Source organism: Talpa occidentalis, unplaced genomic scaffold (assembly GCF_014898055.3).
Source record: "Talpa occidentalis isolate TD23 unplaced genomic scaffold, MPIMG_talOcc4v2.1 talOcc4.16, whole genome shotgun sequence".
NCBI lineage: Eukaryota > Metazoa > Chordata > Mammalia > Eulipotyphla > Talpidae > Talpa > Talpa occidentalis.
In genome coordinates, this window is record NW_023601653.1 from 61,519,563 (window position 1) to 61,533,493 (window position 13,931).

Below are 13,931 nucleotides of genomic sequence, written 5' to 3' on the forward strand. Positions count from 1 at the left end.
AAGAATGATCACTATTCACCAAAAGGTTGATCAAATTAGGTGGTGAAATAAATGAATTTTAACCTCTTCTGCTCACACTTCTATATTTTCCAAATCTTTTGCAATGAACCTATCTTATTTCGGTTTGGGAAAATATTTTCTGAACACACATGCACTTGCATGGGCACACACGTGTACACACACACAGCTGACTGGCTGCTACACCTTCACAAGTCTCTGAGAATGGAATTCTGTCCCTTTAAGGACATTTTTTATTAAAATGTTGATGATGTGACCGCAGATTGCCTCAGATTCTCCTATCTTTCTTCACCTTCCTCCCATCACTCATCTGATAATAAAAGTGTCTGTTTGACAGGAACCACTCCCCACAATGGGTTAAGAGAACCTGACAGCTAAGCAGTGAACCCTCGCCCAGAACCCTCCAGGCTGTGAGGTAGAAAGGCTTAGCACACCCTCATCTCGACCCTTTTCACAATCTCCACTCTCCCAGGCATTCCTCTCCCTTCTTCCACCTCCGAGTTCTCTCGTCCCCCAGGGGCCAGTAGTGGAGACCTGTGCTCAGAGGTGGAGTCCCAGGATGCTAAGCAGTATGTAGTCTGGCCACATTTTTTAAAGAGAAATCTGGAGCAGGGAAGGGAAGCATTCTCCCCTATGGCCCCCCTAGGGGTGAACGAAGGAAAGCAGCAGAAGCTTTTCCTGGTGGTGCATGAGTTAAAGACAGCCCTATCAAGCTGTCCGCAGCCACTGCAGCTCAAGTTCTATCCCCTGAGCAACCCACATGGCGAGGCAGACCTCTCCTCTCTCACCTGCTGCTCCCTTCAGCAGTGTATTTCAGTAGATCTGCCTGTTCTGTTCCCCACTCTGTCTCTGGTGAATCCTTTCAGCCCCTGCATCCCTGGCCTACACCCCAGTTCTTGTATGCATAAATAAATCTTTAAAAAAAAGTTTCTTGTAAGGAGCTAGTGTAAAGTGAGGACCAGCAGTCTTTTTTTTTTTTTAATTTTCTTTTTTATTGATATATATGTTTGCTTCCCACCACCACCCCCCCCTCAGATGTAGTCCCCATCGAATTTCTGCTGGACTGCCAGGGAGGGGCAGTGGACTGAGGCGTCTGTTTTGTTTTTAAGATTTATTTTTTATTTATACAGAAGCTGGGGTACAGGCCAAAGGTGTGAGGGTAAGAGGATTCACCAGAGACAGAGTGGGGAGCAGAACAGGCAGACATAATGAAAGCACTGCTGAGGGGAGCAGCAGGAGCAACAGGAGAGGTCTGCCATGCCTTGTGGGAATCGCCCTGGCCGGCCGGGAATCGAACCCGCGCTGCAGAGACTCCTGACAGCTTCACAACACGGTGCTCAACCCGCTGCACCACCAGGGAGGCCCCTGAGGCAGCCGTTTTTGTCTTCCCCTCCCAAGGCCTGGTGTGGGGTGAGCCCTGCTATGCCTGGCCTCCTGCACCTCAGCCTTCCCACCGGGCCTAATAAATCTCACCTCCCTCTGCACTCTTGGAGATGTTCAAAGTTTGGAGAGAAAATGTTAAATGCTGTAAGCTATTAAAACACCCACACCCACATAGAGTGGTGCCACAGAAAGCTAAGTTGTGCAAATATTTTTAAAAGATAAACGCCACTCCAGGATTTCTAAAGGTGTGTAATTAACCCATGCGATGTCCCTGTGTTCAATTTATAAAACAAAGTTATCAAGTCTGGAAGGAAATGGGATCTGTTCTGGCTGGTGTTTCCACTCAAAGTGCCTCTGTGTGGAACTAAAATGTTAAGCCTGATTCGTTCCTTGGCAGGGAGCTGGACCACATTGGGACTTAGAATTGTAGTTGGTTCGGGAAACTAAAACCACACAGGGCTGCAGAACTCAGCTCTCTGGGGCAGCTACCATCTCTCCCAACAATTTGGGGTAATCTGTCTTTCTGCTTTGAGCTCCCGTTTTTCTCATTTGGCAGGTAAATTAGACACACTCATTTTCCACTTGGGTAAAGAACTGGGCAGAGTTTCACTGGACCTCAGCGAAGGAATCACTTATTCTTGGGCAGGAATGCCCCCTCTCGCCCAGGATCAGTGTTAATCTCAGACACAGACTAGTTTCCCTCCTTCCAAAGCTACGAGAATCACCTTCTGGCCTCATGCCACTGGGGGCAGATTTTCAGGTTTGAACTGGCATAAACACTTTTAATGAATGTGTGAATCAAGGGCTTTTAATGATGAGATACAAAGAGAACTCTCTGAGAGTAGATCTGCTCTCCCAATCTCTCCACAGCCCCCAGAAAAGACAACTAATATTAGCTGGAACTTGCTTTTGCTCAAGCTCAGCCAAAGAGAATCTCAAACATGTGCCCCAAAGCTGTGACAGGTGCAGAGGACATCGGTGTTGATGCTGGCTAGCATTGCCTGGAAGGTAGATAGAGTTATCTAGTATCTTCCGAAGTCAAATGAACATTTGTTCCTTGCCACTCCCGTTTGAAATGAGAGAACTTGCTCCCTCTTTCCTTCCTGTCATTTCTTTCTACTGTGCTCTTGTCTTTACTTCTCCCTCAGGCTGTTTTCTTCCAGCCTTTATTGTTTCCGTACTGAAATTCCTCTCCACGAGAAGTAATTTTAGCATAATTTCGCAAAATGAAAAATTGCAAAGTTCCCCTTAGGCACCCCCCTGCTTGTCTCCTAGCAAGCTGGTCCCTGCTTTGGGAAGGTGACAGGGAGGACACTCCAAGGATGTTCCAAGAACAAGGCACGTGGCCCCACACTCCCGGCTCAGTGAACCGTCTCCCCAGCCAAGCGGTGGCTGGTGGCTGTAGGAGAGGACCGGCTGTGCTGGCAGTGACATCTGGCTTTGGCAGAGGAGAGCCAGCCTGCCACCTTGCACCATGACCAGCTTGGTACTAACTGCTGTCATCTACTACCTCAGCCGTCTGGGATATGTGTGCATGGATGAAAGAACAGATGTCCTGAGCTATGTCCACTTGGCTACAGCCTCATGACAGGAAATAACAAGCAAACACATAAGTGGTTGTGACCTGAGTAAAAAGTGAAGAGGTCCTGTCTTTCTCTGACTAATGTTCACTGCAACTCTAGAAGGCAGATGTTAAAGGAATATGGCTTTCTTCGCCTGACCCTTCACTTTCCCGCATCATTCCTATTGCTTCATGGGCCACTTCAGGTAAAGAACTGAATACTCACTAGTAAGTAAAGAGGGGCTATCTGTCCTTTGCAGAGTGGCAGTAGGTCCAGTCAGTGAATGGGGTGACGTAGCAGGTAAGATCTAGTGCAGTTCATCAATGAAGTAGCCATTCCCCAAATATAAGAATCTCATGTTCTCCTCTTCAGCCGTCAGTGAAGCCGTGAGAAAAACAGCACATTCTACTTAAATTTCCCTGAAGAAAAAAATCAGCGAAGGAGATACACAGCTGGGCAGCTCCACCCAGGGGTCTTAAAACATATTTCCCACTGGAGCTGTGTGGTCAGCTCCAGGAAAACTCTAGAAGTCATCTCGGAGACCAAGTTACACTTTCAGGGATGCAAATTGTCTCTGGGCTAAAACAAGCAGACATCAAGTAGAGTGACGCAATAATTCAGCCTCATTCCTCCTGATTAAATTTTACGATAATTGCATGAATGTTTTTTAAGTCTTTTTTTTTTTAAGATTTATTTTATTATACAAGAACCAGGGTACAGGCCAGATGCACGGGAGGGTAAGAGGATTCACCAGAGATAGAGCGGGAACAGAACAGGCAGAAGGACCAAAGCACACTGCTGAGGGGAGCAGCGGGCAAGACAGGAGAGGTCTACTGCTCCATGTGGGATTCTTGCTGGCAGGCCGGGATCGAACTCGCGCTGCAGAGGCGACCAACAGCTTCACAGCACGGCGCTCAACCACCTGCGCCACCAGGGAGGCCCCTGTTTTTCAAGTCTTACAGGACTCAAGTGACCTCTTTCAAATCCCTAAGACTCATACACAAGTGCACACATAAGGTGGTATTTGCCATTTCAAACACACACACATGCTCTTTGTGGGTGGTGTGTCGGGAAGCATCTCAAGATCCAGGTATCTGGCAGAGTTTGTGTAATTGACACACAAGCTCCTCTTCCAGACCCTGGAAAGATCAGCCCCTTTGGTTAACAGGCAAATTCAGGGTCATCAATGTGATAGATTCCATTTCATCTTTCTTATTATAATTTCACAATGGTCACACTTGCTTGTGACTACACCCAAGCATCTTAAATAGAGTTGGAGGTGCTATTAGTGACTATTCATGCTCTAGTGACTATTTTTAGCGTGGTCACAATCACAGAGGCTAAAACCTCCCTGTTCTTCTAAATTTTTATTCTTACATGGAGACTTCAGCTTGATGTTCTGGGGGTGTCTTAACCCACTTCCTATACTAGCCACTTCCATTTGAAGCTCCGAGGCACAATGTCTCCTACAACACCCCTCCTTCTCGACTGTGTGCTAGACAGCACTTGCCTATTTCTGGGGGAGCAACACAAAGCACTGGCTGCAAGGGACTAACTCCCACCAGCCTTCAATCCTCTGAAACCACAGACAGGTATCCATAACAAAAAAGAGGATGTCTTCTCGGGGTTTGGTTTCTGATTATAAACAATTATGCATGATCTTTGCACAAAATTCCAACAATGCCAGAAAAAAATAAATGAAGTTAAAATCATCCAAAACCTCACCTCTGAGAGAATAGTTATAAACATTCTTTCATAGATAGGTACACCTGTACATATAACAAATTTTACCCAAGATAATGGACATGCAGCACGGACATCTGCTACCAGCATGCAAAGAAGTTCAGTCTGCCCCTCTAGCCAAGCCCCATAGCTTCCCAGTTAAATTGATGTAAACCAACATCATTAGTTGCCACAGCTGTATAGTATTCCACTATGTGCACCTACCACAAAGTAATTAAACAATTCCCTATTAAAGGATAATGGATATTTATGTTCCCTTGAACTTTGTCACTATAAACTATCCTGTGGTGAAACTTCTTGTACATAACAGATCTGTACATATTTATCACCTTATTAAATATTCTCTTCCGCATTCACTGGACTGGCATATACTACTGGTTTCACCACTCAATGATGGGCAACCTTCAAAACTCTCTGTAAGTCACCTGGATCCTATTCTCATGATCCTGAGGGCCCTCCTAGGATTCACCTGTTTTGGTCACCTTCCCAGCTCTAAGACCCCACGTATAGCAGCTCCCTCTGGCCTTTTCTCTCTCTTTTAGCTCATAAACAATGACTGACATTGTATATCGCTGTCCTGCTCTCTCACCTGAGAACATGGGCCCCAATGGAACTGCTGATTCTAAAGACGTAGGGCAGGGTGATTGCCATGGATCTGAGATTTAAAAGAGTCTTTAAATCTGGCTAAATCTGGCCTCCCCCCATGGCGCAGCAGTTGAGCACTGGGCTGCGAAGCTGCCCTCAGCCCCTGCAGCGCCGTTCGATCCCCAGCCACCAGGTAAGGTTCCCACATGGCACACAGACCTCCCCTGCCGCCCGCTGCTCCCCTCAGCAGTGTGTTTCATCAGTCTGCCTGTTCTGCTCCCTGCTCTGGCTCTGGTGAATTCTCTCACCCTCCCGCGCTTCTGACTCTACCCAGTGCTTGTATAAATAATAAATAAATCTTTAAAAAAAAATTCTGGCTAAATCTGTAAGGATTGTTCCATGAGTGTTGTCAGCTCAAGTACCTCCACTTCCCAAAATTCAGGCTCATGATGTCATTTCACCCTAATTTTATGCATTACTTCTATGGCTCAGGACATGACCCTAGTGAGTTCCAAAGACTAGAGCACACACAGAACTCAGAGAAGCAGTAGGGAGCATCCACCTGTCACAGATGAGTAGAACCCCAGCTAAGGAATCTCCAGCCTTGGCTCAGATGTAAGGTAATGAGAGGTCCGGACCAGCTGGTGGTAGGGCCAGAGCTGTACAGATGTCTTGGCCCACGGCTGGCTGTGGTTGGGCAGGAGTGTCTCACTAGGACAGGCTGTAGGGCTGCCCTGGGCCCATTAAGAGGGAGCCCTTGAAGCAGCTCTGAAAACTCATGGGCAGGAGAGTGCGGACTTGAGGAGGGAGGCCTGCTAAAACTAAAACAGCAAAAGCTCACGTTTGTATAGTACGTTATAGAATACACTCTTTGTATTTTAGCGTTAAAAAAAAAAAAAAAACCTGATTGGAACAGTAGAAACAAGACTCAGTGAGGCCTATTTACCTTTCTGAGACCACTGAACTATGAAGAAACAGCATTTAGATTTCTTAGGTTTTTGGTTGTTTTTTTTTTTTAAACTCTCTCTCTGCTGCAACTCTTTTCCTTCCTCTACATTGCTTAACTTGAAGGGGGAGTGGTGTCTTTTGGAAGGGGGTCTCAAGGAAGCTAGGAAGTTTCTGCTGCAGATCGAGGATGATCCAGGAAAAGTGGAGGACTTCCAGATATTTGACAGGGTTGAATGACTCCAGGTGGGTGCTGTCCAAATCAGAGCTTCCTAGACTCTCACCGCGCAGTTTATGACTCCAAGAGGCCCCTGCACCCTTTCTTTGAATGGGAAACTTGCACCCAAATGAGCCCTGCAGTGGCCTCTGGGGTCAAATGACCAAATGACCCCTGCAGTGGTCTATACAGTGGCTCCTCACCCCAGGGTGGCCTTGCATGCCTGATGATCTTGTGAGAAGCAGCCTCCCAGGGAAGTTGGCCTGAGGAGCTTGCTCTACCTCACTCACATCTATACATCAGCTCAAGCTTGGGTTCCAGGCATACTTGGCAACATGTGGGGACTTTCCCCTCAAAAAAAAAAAATCTTCAAAAAGGACAAAGAATTAAAGTCTACAGAAGGTTTCCCTCCGATGAACAAGACGTGGAAGGATTTAAAGGCACAGGTTAAACTATCTTCTCAAAAGAGAGCATAAATTGTTTCCTGAGTATGTGGCAGAATTGGGATTTAAGAAGAAGTTATGATCAGAAAGAAGGCAGTGGCAGGGATAGGTGGAACTCGGGCAAAGCACTGATGGTCCTATTTGGGATGGTGTGGCCTGGAGGCCAGGGTCAGGAGCTTCCACGCCAGAGATGATCCATACCAGGGGCAGAAGGGGGTCGAGGGCACAGCCCCACTTGCACCAGAGCTGGAGGTGACATTGTCCTGATTGAGAGGGGGTCTCCATCTATGTATATCCCAAGAGACCAACACTGACATAAATAAAAACTAAATCATTCAGGCTGCAGGAGAGCAAGGTTGTACAAGGGTCCTTCTTGATTCAGGCATGCATCCCAAGTACCTAGAACAATTCCTGGCACATGCATGGCAGGCACCCAATAAATATTTGTTGAATGAGTGAAACAAAACCTTAACCTATGTTTGAAAAAAGAATGTGGGGTTCTATCAGGAAGCCAGTAGAGTGATTAACAACACTTTGTGCTTCCCCCTTAATTAATGCACCATACAATAAAGATAATAATACCTGAAAGAAGGCAGATCCTTCACCACAACAGCAATGAGTAAACCAAAATAACAAGCCCAGATTCATTTCACAGATGTTGCAACACCCGAGACGAACAGCTATTGGGGAGGGACCAGGGGAGACGTGGACGAAGGTGGTAACACCAGTATCTGCTACACGGTCAGCTATGTATTCACTTATGCTGACCCTTTTAATAGGGGACAAAGGAATGTGTCATATGAGTGAGCAAGCTGTCTGGACTTTTAACTGTCACCAAAAAGCATCACAGAGAGTGTCAGATCACAGAACTGGCCGGGCAGGAGATACGGTCCAGCTCACAAAACCCAGATCAGGTCCATGAGCTTCTCTCTCCTACATGCACTTCTCCCACATCTGCCTTCCTGGGCACCTCACTTCCCAGGACAGGGAGAGGTGCATTTCCCAGATTTCCCTCCCCCAAATCCCTCTGTGCTTTCCCTCCAGCAGACCTCCTCACTAAAGTCTGAGCTCTTGCCAGTGACGCACAGTGTCTTATACCTTCCTGCACCTCAGCTCCTAACACAGTAGCTTGCATTTGGTAGACACTCAAATTGACCCAAAACTTACATGAATGAATCCCGCCACCATCCTCCCGGTCAACTTTGACTCTTCCCTCTTCCATGTCCAAAGTCACTGAGTCCTAATGAATCTACTTTAAAAGGTATTTCAGTTCTAGATCACTGCCATGGTCTAGCTCAGGTCTTCCTTTTTGTCTAGACTACAACCATGGCTTCCAAACATTGTTCTTGCTTTTGGATGCCCTCATGCCAAGCCATCCTCTGGAAAAGACGTGGCAAATCAGCAGTCCATGCACATCATTTTTTGGCCTTAAAAATGTTCAAGAAGTCATCTGAATTGATCTCCAACAATTAAAACTCAGGAAATGGCAAATAAAATGTTTCAGTTTTCCAAAGTTTCTTTTAAAACCAGAGGCAATGACAACAGGATTGTTTCCCACGTGGCTGCAATGCACCGGGAAGAGCTGCAGGTCGTGGAAGCTGCCACCTTCAGCTGGGACATCCACCTCCTCCCCACTAGGCTTACTTCCCTAGGCTTTTGGGGCCTGGATTTCTGTAAGCATTTCTGTGTGTGGCTCTGTCTCTGTGCTGACACCGGAGTTATCTTTATGAAATTCAGATCTGATCACACCAGACCATGTGACGCCATCTGACTGCTAACAAAATTCAATCACGGTGTGAAAGGCCCATCACACACTGGCCCCATTCACCTCCTCACCCTGCACCCTGAGCCTGCTGGGCCTCCTGCCATCTCTGCGACTTTGCTCAAGCTCTGTTCTCTAGCTTGAGTGCCTGGCCCTGCACTGTACTGGTCCAGAGAATGTGCTAGAGTCAGACTGCAAATCTTTTTTAAGTCTTCATTTCCTCATCTCGAAAATGGGGATAATTCTAGTTAATACCTCATGGGGTTATTGGGAGGAGCAAATAAATAATATTTGTAAAGTTCTTCACACAGGGCCTGTTGCAAAGAGAGGGCTTAACAAGTGATTGCAGTGCCATTGTTATTGTTCTCCTGTCCTCTCCCTGAAGAAATGCTGTTCCACCTCCACAGCCAGTTCAAATGTCACCTTCTTAGTGAAGCCTTCCGTGTTCCTCCACCCCACCCCAAGCAGGATGGGTAATCCCTCCCCTGAGCCCCAGGGCTGTGGCAGCCCTCTGGATGGCATCGACTGTACTGTCTCACCTTCAACTGCACTGTGCCCTCCACTCTGTGCATCCTTGAACCCTAAGAGACCAGTCTGAACACCCAGTTCCTGGACACCATTGCTACACAATTGTCTGTTGAATGAGTCGGGTTAGATGTAAACAGAGAATCAGTCAGAGAATCAAATGATTTTTCCCCAGAGTTCTAAATGTCATGATTGAAATGTGATGTCAATCAATGCAGTCAAGAAAAGACAGCAAGAAGGAAGAGAATCAATTCAGAGCATTAAGAGCAACTTTACCACTTAACACTACTTAATTGTATGACTTTTTCTTCTCTACATCTTGTTTTTCCTCATCTGGGAGATGGAGATAATAACATCCTTCCCACCTCACTAGACTATCTGGGGATGTAGCAAGGATAACATAGGTGAACATTCTGGAAACCACAAAACCTTCATTCAAATGCCTTGCACAACCTGGGACCCTTACTTTACTATGAAAACTAGAGGACAAAAATGAATTTCTTGAAGGACCCATATTACTAACATACAGTTGTAAAGTGTGGGTGTGGGTGGTGAAAGGAAGGACTAACCCTTCCAAATCAAACACCAAAACTCCACGATGGGACTTCTCTGCGCATGCTGCGCTGGGTGGAATAGTGGCTCTGTCATTTTGAAAGACTCTGGGCAAATTTCTTAACTTTTCCAAGTCCTGGAAGGCAAGGATGATCCTCTCTCTCTGCAATCTCACCCATTGCTAACCATGCCTAAAAATAAGTGGTGCTCTATTATTTTAATTGAATGAAATATATAAGGACGCAGAGACTGTGAAGATGTATTGGTTACAATATTCATATGCAACAAATAAGTTAATCTCCCTGACCCCTCTAAAAAAATATCACTCATTTCCTATCTTCAGGAGTTCACTTTTACAGACATTAAGAAATTAAAAATTAAGTGGCGATGGATGGTGAGGCCCTAGAGCACTGTGTTCAAGCACATAAACATTTGTTAGACAGAGGCCAAGTCTAAATTTTGGCTCTACTACTCACTAACTGTGAGGCCTCGGCATAATAATGCAACTTCTCTAAGGCTCAATTTCCTTCTCTGCAAAACAAAGATAATAAGAGTACATGCTTCATAAAGTTTTTATGAGAATAAGACAAGATGATACAGGTAAGACACAATCTAGCATGTAATAGGTGCTCAATAAACATTAAAAATAAATGAAGAGTTAAGAAGTCTCAGTAACTGCCTGGCTGATCAGTGAATCACCAAGTATTTGAGTGCCTATCAGACCCATCATGGGAGGCAAAAAAGAGGCTGGGTCAGCATGCGCAGTGAGGTCCCATCATGGTTCAGGTGTTTGATTTGGGAGGGTTACTCCTTCCCTTTCCCACCCACACCCACACTTTACAACTGTATGTTAGCAATATGGGTTCTTCAAGAAATTCATTTTTGTCCTCTAATTCTCATCGTAAAGTAAGGATCCCAGGTGGTGCCCTGGACCTAAAGGACACATGGAGGGACCAGGCAGACAGCTGCAGACATGCTTGCCCCCATGCTGAAAGAGACACGTGAGCTGTGTAGCGAGCAGGCCTGTTGGCAAAGCAGCCTAAATACTCAAGAAACTGGATGTAGTTTTTGCAGCAGATCCTGGTCCTCCTGCCACCCAGCTTGGAGCTTCTGTGAGATTCCAGCGACTTTTCGGTTTTTTTGAAATGCTCTTCTTTCCTGGTCCCATCCTTTTTCCCCAACCTGTCAAGTACCTTCTGGCTTACTTGATTTACTATCGATTCCCTCAGGCTTTACCCAGGCCAATTTTAATGCTTGAATCTTCTCATAGTGGCAGAGCAGGGGTTTTATTACGTGGCTTTTGAGCACCCGTATGGGTGAGCTTGCAACATCAGCAACAGAGGGGCAGAGGTGGTGCACGGGAAGGGTAAAGCCCCAGTGCCAGCCGTCCCCCAGGCCCTCCTTTGTCAGGATCCCAGAGGACTGACAGGCAGTCGGCAACCCTGTGGTGCTGCAGAGCCAGGACCTTCAGGTTGGAAAGGTCTCAGGAGCCTTGGGCCCCTTGGCCAATACCTGATTTAACCTGCTCCTTGCTCACTTCTACCTCTCTCTGCCTCTTGTCCACTCCCCTTTCCCAGGGCCCCAGGGCCCTCCAAGTGCTCTCTGCCAGGGCTGTGTGCCAGTTGACCACACCCAAGTGTGGCCCATGTTTAGTCACTTACTCCAGGCTGACAGCCCTAGAGTGAAATATGAGTTTGACTGCCGCTGGGATCCCTTGAACTTATGACAAGATTTCACAACAACCATGGGGTGCCCAGCATTTTAGTCCACATAGTTAGACGATAACCATGATCATGGTAATAATGGGTGTGACTTGCTGAGCACTTTATGTGTAGCTCACAATAGCCCTGGTTTTTGGGTTTTTTTTTGGGGGGGGGGTGTTTAAAGACATACTATGGGATGAAGAGACTGAGACTCAGAAGGAAGACTCAGAGAAGGCGGGGTCCCCAGGTTAGGAAGTGCCAAGCATGAGTCAAACCCATGTTCCTCCAGGTAAGGACAGAGACCCGCCCTGCGACCCCTCACACCTCCCCAGCAAACATTGCTAGAGCGAGGGACTCACCCACACATGCTGCCTCCCAGGCCCCAAGGCAGTGATGGGAACTCCCAGGGATCATCACAGGTAAATTTCTAGACGCTGATCTATCTACCCAAAGGGTAGAATTAGGCAATGTGGTTGCTTTTCTTTAAAATGTGTAACATATCGGACATAGATAAGAGAACACATTTATTGCAAGGCACAGTTTCTCCGCAGGGTGATGTCAGAGGTCTCAGTCCCTTTGCTCACAGAAAAGGGCATTTTCAACTTTGAAAGCTTTCCAAAGACCAAGTCCCCCCCAGGGCGAGCATTTTTCTATTACTGCTTTTCACCTCTGCATCCCCCAGCCCAAGCATGCTTGGCAAGTTTTGTTCCTTGTTAATTTCAAGTGAGTTAGTTCTTTCTCTTGAAATAACTACCAAGTCCTCAAAGACTGTAAACAGATCTTAAATATCGTCTATATCCCCACCACACTTTGGGATGTCACAGGCACAAAGAAGTTATTTAAAATTCATTTGCCTGCTATATTGAGTAGCAAATTCAGTAAAAGTGAGAGCCACAAACTGAATCGAAGGCTATGATCTCTTTTCATCAGTGTGATTTTACCTGTTTGGAGGAATTTAATCTGTGTGGCAGACATGGAAGTGGGGGGCTTTGTAGTAAAAGCTGATTTCTCCATTGCCCCAAGATTAACTCTTTGTCCTTCCTCAAACTACTTCTCCTAGGTTTGGAAGGGACCCGTGGGTCCATTCAGTACTCCGGTAGCTAGCCAACACTGACAGTGGATTCTGCGTGTTGTCCACTTTCTCACGCTTGCTAGGTCTGAGTGAGTGCACAGTCCAGGCACTGGTAGGTGTGATGGCCGGCTTGGATGCAGAGAGGGCCTGCGCCAGCCTTGCTTCATCAGCCAGTCCTGGTGCCAGTTGAGTCCAGGGGGGAAAGATGGTTTTCCACAGCCATCTCACCTGCTGTCTGTGTGTATGCACACATGTGTGCACAAGCACGTGTGCCCAGCCACCTCTGCTGGATTCACTGCCCTCCCCAGAAGGTGGCTTCCCGGGAGCACTGGGATGTTGAAATCTGGCGGGAACACCCGGCCTTGACCCTCAGAGAATTCTCAAGGTGCCGAGTCAGAGGATTAGCTCCCTCTGCCACCACCCAAGTCAGGGCACCAGCTGCAGTTGCAGTGGTTAGACAATGCAATCATCTTTTCTGCTGGTTTTGGGGGTTACTATTTATAACATGTTGAATGGCCAGGAAGACTCTGAGGGGAAGGTAGCAGAGCAGCAAAGACCAGTTTCCTGGCTGCGGAGCCCCACAGGCCCACATAGCTTCCTGTTTGCCAGGGGAGACTCGAGTGCTTGTGTGTATGTGTGTGTGTTGGGGGGGCAGGGGTTGTCATTCCCTTAGAGATTTAAGGTTTTGCAACACTTTAAGGAAGAAGAAATCTTCAGCTCTGCCCAGGCTCAGCCCTCATAGCAATTATTTTCTCAGTTTGGGGGAAAGGGAAGGAGAAAGAAGCAAAAGAAGGAGGGAGAGCAGAATGAAAAAAAAAAAAAAAAAAGGAACTTTAGTGGAACAGGATGTACTTAAATTTCTCCCTGTGATCCATCCAAAAACTGGCCTCTCCATGGGTGTAGGAGGCCACTGAGACTTCATCCATATTTATAGTACTTGGCAGATTTGCGAACGCAGCTCTAACAATGTCTTTTAAATGAAGTTAAATGAAATGCGTGCCTTGTTCCTGGGAAAAGCTCTTTTTTTTTTTCTTTTGGATAAAATATAGTATGGGGAGATGGTGCTGGCTAAAGCATCACGGGTGATCACAAAGTATGCCAAGCAAGCGTAAGTCTGGGTGACCAGAGCAATATGAGCTAAATGATTGTCCCCAGGTCTTAGGACCCTCAGGAACTGCAGGATCCCACCTGGCCTCGGCCTGCCCCCTTTCCAGTAATAGCTGGAACAAAGTAATTTTTACCTTGGCACAAAGTAATTTTCTAACAGCCCAAGATGTCAGAGAACCTGGCCTTGAGCATCAGGGGCCAAGTTTTCTGGAATCAGAACACAGATGCTGTCACCCCAAACCATGTGTCCTCTGAAGTGTCTGCATCTGAGCTTTACCATATATTTGTTATTTTTAGGATAAAATAGGGCCTAA